Here is an 8,972-nt window from a genome sequence, read left to right as displayed (position 1 = left end):
TTTTACACGTGTATTCTATACACGTGTACAATGCAAAAATACATGTGTGCACGGGCCATGACCGTGCTGGTGCCCAGGAACTGCATTTGGCATTAGGAGCACCTGGGTACACGATGTCACTACCCAAAAAGAAACACCCTAAGGCTCCACGTTGTGAAAACGCATTTTTTTTGTTGTTGCAGATTTTGCTGTGGTTTTTTTGATCCAAAGCCATGAATGGCTACAAAATGAATGGGAATATACAAGAAGTTCTTCTGCTTCTCTCTTCTACTCAATTCATTCCTGACTTTGGCTCATAAAACCGCAGCAAAATTTGCAACCAAAACGCTGTTAACGCAACGTGGCACTTCAGCCTTAGGCCTCCTGCACAGAAATGGCACGGATATGGGTTTCACTGACCTATAGATTAAAAATAAATGGACAGGGCTGCAAATACACAGGTGTAGGAAAGGTATAGGACAAATATAGGACAGGTGTAGGGAAGGTATAGGACAAATATAGGACCTGCTCTATATTTTACAGCTCAATTTGTCCCGGACACACAGCCGCAAAAACAGGATCTATGTGTATGGGCCCATTGAAATGTACAGGACCAATTGTGGATAAAAGTCTGGCCCTGTGCATGACAGTTTAGTACCTCCATGTGCCTCTTATTAATAGCAATTAACCCCATCATATCCCTCACATTAACCCCTGTGTAAGAGTTACTGATATGTGAGAGACTTGGAGGTAATAATTAAGTATCTTCATTATTGAGGTCTTTTATTAATACTTCCATATGTCTCACATATTACTAACCTTTATATGGGGCACACAGGGGTTAATATGAGGGACATGATGGGGTTTATTCCTATTAATGTGAGGCACATGGTGTTACTAACACTAAACTAATAACCCTAAATGCCTGACATTAATGAAAATAGGAACTAAAGGAAGGGACCTGTGTGTTTCTTACTTTCACTTTGCTAGCAGCTTCCTCTCCTCCTCCTCGGGGAACCTTTGCAGGATGCAGACGGCAGGAGCTATCGCTATAGCAGGCAGAGACCTGAGCGATTAAGCTCCACCCCCTGGGTTTCCTGCACCCTTCTCATTGGAGGGCAGTGAGAGAAGGGGAGTGTCCTTATGCTTCAGCTCTAGCAGAGCACTGAAGGGACGCTCCGACTTCATTTAACTCTTGCAGGTCCTGTGCTGCTGGTGTGCAAGTGAAATATGGCAGGAGTGCCACTCTTGGCACGTGTGCCAGGGGTTGCCAACCTCTGCTGTAAAGGGTAATATCAATTTTTGCGGCTTACTATGGTCCAAAGTGTGTGAGATTGCAGAGATAGTGATGTGAGTTTGGGTTTTGTGGGGGTCCTGGGAAAAACGTATGTGCGCTATTGTGACGAAAAGTAGCCTATTGCACAATCCTGTGTACTAACTATGTTTGTGGAAAATTTCAGCCAAATCGGTGGAGCGGGTTTTGCGTGATTGAGGAACAAACATCCAAACACACAAACATCCAAACTCACAAACATGTCCTTATCTCATATAATAAATGTCCTTATCTCTACTCTGTTACAATTGCTACTTTTAATCTCCTTATCTGTCCTCTAGGGGGCGCACAGTGTTTGCTATCAGCATATAAAGGTGTCAGTATACAATCAGTATGTGCATGAGTCCGTTTTTAGTCTCAACCTGAATTCAAACGGACGGATGGCATACTGATGTGTGAACCAAGCCTAAGGGGCAGAATATGAAAAATGTAGAGTTTATTCCAGGATTATACAAGGGGCTCAAGATCATATCAATGACCCTGATGGTTCCTGTAGATAGTAAAATCACAGAAAAATGCGCCCCCTGTAGTCAGCTTAGGTAACTGCAGAGTGTTGGCCATAATGGCCGATTATTAGACATGAGCAAGTACTGTTCGGATCAGCCGATCCGAACAGCACGCTCACATAGAAATGAATGGACGTAGCCAGCACACGGGGGGTTAAGCGGCCGGCCGCCGTCAAAGCGGAAGTACCAGGTGCATCCATTCATTTCTATGGAGCGTGCTGTTTGGATCGGCTGATCCGAACAGTACTCGCTCATCTCTACCGATTATATTAACCAATACAGCTCCGTCCATACATAGGACAAAATGTAGGAGAAACAAGGACGTTGTTTTTGCTCCAAAGAGATAAATAATTTAACCCCTTATTACTCCAGATAAGGCTGGTCTTACATGACCGTATTGATTTTACTGTCCACAAGTTGCTGATCAGCAACATAGACACCGCAGACGCCCGTGTCCTGCCGCACTCGCCCCTAGAGTTCTATGGGCGAGTCCGTGCAGTGTCGTGAATTCACGGCCTTTGCGGACCTTCTCTATAAAGTGCGGACCTCGGTTGCGGCCCGGCACACCACAGATAAAATATCCGGTGGTGTAAGAGGCCGCACTGAATATAATGTGTCCGCAATTGAAAACCCTGAATTGTGGACCATTTGTGGACTTACATTACGGCCGTGTAAGAGCAGCCTAACATATTACACAGACTTATGTGGGACAGATGAGAAGTCCCCATTCAGGATAGGCCTTTTCCTGTTATGTCAGAGAGTTTCTTTGTGTTGTACCAATGAAGTGTTTGCTGGGTATTGTAGTCCGCCTGTGCTAATACTGAGGACTGGGACTTTGTTTTGGTGATGGTTTGTCTTTCTGATTCATTTCTAGATTGTGAAGTCTGAGAGGAGCGAGACCAGGATCCATGTGAAGAAAGCTGCTCGTGCTATAGAGACTGCTCATCTCCTGTCCACAGTCACTACAGACCTGCAAACATGGACCTGATCCTAGACGGAGAAGAACTCTACCTCACTACAGCCGGAGTCCTGATCCTCAGCAGTGGACGACAACCTCAAGACACTTGGGCTCCGACCAGAGGAAGGACTCACATCTCCTGGGGTTAGGTCTCCACTATCAGATGGCATTATATGTTGTAGATTATTGGTACATGTGCACATGACTTGTTTGACAACACTTTTAAGCAACTTAATTGTTGGTTGAAATCGTTGTCATGGATTTAAAGGGAAACTGTCCCCTATATTATGTGTTGTATCCGCTCACCAACACCCCACAGTGCTCTTAAAAGGGAATGTGTCACTAAAAGAAACCCTTCAGTTCCTAATGTAAAGCAAACATTTTATTTATTTACAAATTAACATAACATAGATTATAAAAATACAGGATGAAGACAACCGTCTGAGGCTTCGGTCCGACTGCCCCTTTTCTTTGAGTGGCCCCTCAATGTTTTGGAAATGGGTGGAGGACATTGTCTTCATTAGAATGGGCTCCCCGAGGTGCTGATGCAGTTTGGACTCGACATTAGTTCGTGGCAGTTTGGCCATGACATGAAGGTTTTGAAGAGTGGTGATTTCCCAGACCCCAGAACCCGGTGCCGACTCTGTGCACTAGCATCTAATGGGCAAACTGTATTCTGTTCAGATTGTGAGCCCAAATGGGGACAGGATCTAATGTGACTTAATGATAATGTACAGTTCTGCAGAATGAACTATGAGTGCGGAAACTCAACAGCAAATTATTTTTACCTTAATGAGTTTCAACTTAAGAAAACATTGCTAAAAAGTATTAGGATTCAAAAATTTGTATTTAATTTCAAATTCACATAGAATAGATTATAAAAATACAGGATGAAGACAACCGTCTGTGGCTTCGGTCCGACTGCCCCTTTCTTTGAGTGGCCCCTCAATGTTTTGGAAATGGGTGGAGGACATTGTCTTCATTAGAATGGGCTCCCCGAGGTGCTGATGCAGTTTGGACTCGACATTAGCTCGTGGCAGTTTGGCCATGACATGAAGGTTTTGAAGAGTGGTGATTTCCCAGACCCCAGAACCCGGTGCCGACTCTGTGCATTAGCATCTAATGGGCAAACTGTATTCTGTTCAGATTGTGAGCCCAAATGGGGACAGGATCTAATGTGACTTAATGATAATGTACAGTTCTGCAGAACAAACTATGTGTGTGGAAACTCAACAGCAAATTTTATTTAACTTAATGAGTTTCAATTTAAGAAATCCTTGCTAAAAAGTATTAGGATTCAAAACATTTTATTTATTTTCAAATTTCCATAAAATAAATTATAAAAATACAGTATGAAGACAACCGTCTGTGGCTTCGGTCCGACTGCCCCTTTCTTTGAGTGGCCCCTCAATGTTTTGGAAATGGGTGGAGGACATTGTCTTCATTAGAATGGGCTCCCCTGAGATGCTGATGCAGTTTGGACTCGACATTAGCTCGTGGCAGTTTGGCCATGACATGAAGGTTTTGAAGAGTGGTGATTTCCCAGACCCCAGAACCCGGTGCCGACTCTGTGCATTAGCATCTAATGGGCAAACTGTATTCTGTTTAGATTGTGAGCCCAAATGGGGACAGGATCTAATGTGACTTAATGATAATGTACAGTTCTGCAGAATGAACTATGTGTGCAGAAACTCAACAGCAAATTATTTTTACCTTAATGAGTTTCAACTTAAGAAAACCTTGCTAAAAAGTATTAGGATTCAAAACATTTTATTTAATTTCAGATTTACATAAAATAAATTATAAAAATACAGGATGAAGACAACCGTCTGTGGCTTCGGTCCGACTGCCCCTTTCTTTGAGTGGCCCCTCAATGTTTTGGAAATGTGTGGAGGACATTGTCTTCATTAGAATGGGCTCCCCTGAGATGCTGATGCAGTTTGGACTCGACATTAGCTCGTGGCAGTTTGGCCATGACATGAAGGTTTTGAAGAGTGGTGATTTCCCAGACCCCAGAACCCGGTGCCGACTCTGTGCATTAGCATCTAATGGGCAAACTGTATTCTGTTTAGATTGTGAGCCCAAATGGGGACAGGATCTAATGTGACTTAATGATAATGTACAGTTCTGCAGAATGAACTATGTGTGCGGAAACTCAACAGCAAATTATTTTTACCTTAATGAGTTTCAACTTAAGAAAACATTGCTAAAAAGTATTAGGATTCAAAAATTTGTATTTAATTTCAAATTCACATAGAATAGATTATAAAAATACAGGATGAAGACAACCGTCTGTGGCTTCGGTCCAACTGCCCCTTTCTTTGAGTGGCCCCTCAATGTTTTGGAAATGGGTGGAGGACATTGTCTTCATTAGAATGGGCTCCCCGAGGTGCTGATGCAGTTTGGACTCGACATTAGCTCGTGGCAGTTTGGCCATGACATGAAGGTTTTGAAGAGTGGTGATTTCCCAGACCCCAGAACCCGGTGCCGACTCTGTGCATTAGCATCTAATGGGCAAACTGTATTCTGTTCAGATTGTGAGCCCAAATGGGGACAGGATCTAATGTGACTTAATGATAATGTACAGTTCTGCAGAACAAACTATGTGTGTGGAAACTCAACAGCAAATTTTATTTAACTTAATGAGTTTCAATTTAAGAAATCCTTGCTAAAAAGTATTAGAATTCAAAACATTTTATTTATTTTCAAATTTCCATAAAATAAATTATAAAAATACAGTATGAAGACAACCGTCTGTGGCTTCGGTCCGACTGCCCCTTTCTTTGAGTGGCCCCTCAATGTTTTGGAAATGGGTGGAGGACATTGTCTTCATTAGAATGGGCTCCCTCAAGGTGCTGATGCAGTTTGGACTCGACAGTAGCTTGTGGCAGTTTGGCCATGACATGAAGGTTTTGAAGAGTGGTGATTTCCCAGACCCCAGAACCCGCTGCTGACTCTGTGCATTAGCATCTAATGGGCAAACTGTATTCTGTTTAGATTGTGAGCCCTAATGGGGACAGGATCTAATGTGACTTAATGATAATGTACAGTTCTGCAGAATGACCTATGTGTGTGGAAACTCGTGACATGGACTCGTGGCAGTTTGGCTACGACATGAAGGTTTAGAGGAACAGTGTTTAGCCAGACCCTAGAACCCAGTGTGGACTCTGCATTAGCACCGCAAGGGAAAACTGTATTTAGAAGTTTAGATTGTGAGCCCTAATAGGGAGAGAGACTTATTTGAGTAATGAATATCTGTACAGTGCTGCATAATACTTTGATAAAATAACTTTGATAAAATAAATTTTTGGTTGTATGTGAGTCAACAATGGTTGGACCTTGATTGTTATTGACTTACAATGTGAATGAGAAATGATGTATTCCTCAATAAAACTCCGTTTATATTGTAACTTCTTGTATCTGAGCTCTTTGTGCACCACATGTGTTTTGAAATAACACCACACTCATTGTACAGTGATATGTTTTAGTATGGCTTAAATTTAATGACATCTAGGGGAATAAACTGCTGAGTAATCTGCCCCCAGCAACTGTGGCAGGAACCTAGTTTCATACGTCTGCTGGGCTCCTAAGGGCTAGTTCACACAGTTTTTTGGCAGCGGATTTTGATACGGAATCCGCCTCAAAATCCACTGCCAAAAATGGCTCGCATAGACTTCAATGAGAGATGCTCGCTTCTTTTTTCTAATTGCTAGTAGCGGAAAAAAGAAGCCACATGCCCCTTCTTCCCGTGGATTCCGCGGCTGACTCAGCCACGGCGCGAAACTCTCTCCTGATTAGGCCCAGTCATTCGGGCCTAATCTGGAGCAGAATGCCGCTACTGGATGCTGGTGCAATGCATTGGCATTCTGTCGTGGCTACCCTCGCGGTATGTTCACAAGCGGAATCAATTTTATGCCATGTGACATACCTATCAAAGAACATGCAGGTACAATGGCAGTGATATTGGTAGGATATATATTTTCTGCAAAGGTCTATGTGGATTTTTGAACCACCTCCTCAGGACCTTATGCAGAGCCATAACATTACAGGGCCGCAATGTAAAATCTGTAATGGTGCCCCTACCTTGAGTCAGTTAGAATAGTGATATATGTTATGTGACAGAGAGACCTTTGGGACCCTTTGGAAGCTGCTACTTTTGCACCCCTTATAGCTAGCGTCCCTGACTTGAGAGAACCTCAAGGGAACCCTGTCCGCTAGAGAGTCTTATTACCGTGTTTCCCCGAAAATAGGACGTACCCCAAAAGTAAGGCATGGCAGACATTTTGCTGCCTTGCCTAATATAAGGCACTCCCCCGAAAGTAAGACGTAGTGAATAGAAATTAATGGAAGTAGCCGGCAAGTGGGGGGTTAATCGGCGTGTCGGGCGCTTCCATTCATTTCTATGGGAGCGTGTGTGGGCACCGACCGGAGGCATTAGCGCTGGATGTCTGCTGACACCAGCAGACACCAGGCGGCTATGGCGGCCGCCCGACACCCGGTGTTTAACTATGCCACCGACCGTGGGCATTAACCCTTCTAGCGCCGGTGACCTCCGGCACCTGGAACATGCTCCAGGCCGACATCACGTTGGCTTGACAACCGGGAGCCTTGTAAAGGCTCCCTGGCCTGTCTGCAGTGCTTTTCTTTTGCAGGCTGCTCTATGCAGCCTGCAAAAGAAATGATGATTTTTTTGCAATGCAATGCAATTGCAAAGGTCTGATCACTAATGCAATGCATTGCATTAGTGATCAGACCTTTGCAATTGCATTGCAAAAAATCGTCATTTCTTTTGAAGGCAGGCTGCCTGTCTGCAATGTATTACAGGGGGTTAATAAATGCAAAAAAAGAAAATATATATATATATATATATATATATATATATATATATATATAATAAAAGTATTAAAAATTCAAATCAACCCATTTCCCTAGAACACATATAAAAGTATGTAAATACTGTGAAACACATACCGTACATGTTAGGTATCCCTGTGTCCAAAATCGCCTGCTCTACAAATCTATAAAAATATTTTTATACTGTACAGTATTTAATAAATGTAAATTTTTATATTTAGCAATATATGTGAATTCTTCTTGGAAAAAAATAAGACACCCCCTGAAAATAAAACATGGCGCATCTTTGGGAGCAAAAATTAATATAAGACACCGTCTTATTTTCGGGGAAACAGGGTACTAGTCATGTGACACAGCTAAGGACCAAAGCGGTGGATAGCTGACAAATACAGTCACTGGTAAGAATATTAACTTCACTACAGTTTATAACAGGTAACATAGTTAATAGATATTCTTATTGAGATACCAAATGTGTATGTAATAGATTGCCATATAATAATGTGGAGACCTTTAGGGGCCTTTTACTTTACATCTGATCTTTTCTTTTATAGAGGACCTGCCAGGTTAATATGGTTCCCTATGTAAGAGCCGTATAATACCGCCACAGATCTCTACTTCTAGCAGCCAAAATGGCACCAATATGTTATTTCTACTTACATGGTGCCATCTATATTCCTGTTACTGTAAATGTAGCCTTACTACCTGGAATGTTTGTCTTAGGAGTGGCTGTGTCTTTAAGGGAAATGGGTTAAAGGTTTCTACTTCTAGTGACTTGAAGATGACACGGCAGAGCTCTGATACAATTATTAAGTTTTATATCTTATATGCAATTCTTGGTGTCCATATCATAGAGACAACTGCCTTGGGGTCATAGTATAAGAGGGTCTGGTACTTAAAGGGGCTTTTCGGGATTTTGATATTGATGACTTAGACTTTGGATCAGATTAGTCAGACTCCTGGTACCTCTGCTGACCAGTTGTTTTTAGCCAGTAAGCTATCACAGCCACTAGACAGTGTATGGGACTATCTGCTGCCTGCTCCATACACTGCAGAATTTCGGCCCCGGAAGGCCAGTGACATTTCCTGTGTGAAAACAGGGGACCAGGAACTAGAGACTGGCATGTGACCTGTAAGCATCAGAACAGGAGAGACCGAGTATTAGTGAGATAATACTAATCCGCACAGAACTCATCTGGTTAACCCTGGCTTGTGACTCTGTGGTCTGCTGACAGGCTCTTGCCATGAGAATCAGGAGTGTCAGGGGAAGTGATACCTACTGGTTTCTGGAAGGGAAAGGACTCTGGTTGAAGCTCATTGTTTTTAGGCTGGACTCTAAGGCTAG

This window comes from Leptodactylus fuscus, chromosome 5 (assembly GCF_031893055.1).
Source record: "Leptodactylus fuscus isolate aLepFus1 chromosome 5, aLepFus1.hap2, whole genome shotgun sequence".
Taxonomy (NCBI): Eukaryota; Metazoa; Chordata; class Amphibia; order Anura; family Leptodactylidae; genus Leptodactylus; species Leptodactylus fuscus.
The sequence above is the reverse complement of the archived record's forward strand: the minus strand, read 5'-3'. Positions refer to the sequence as shown.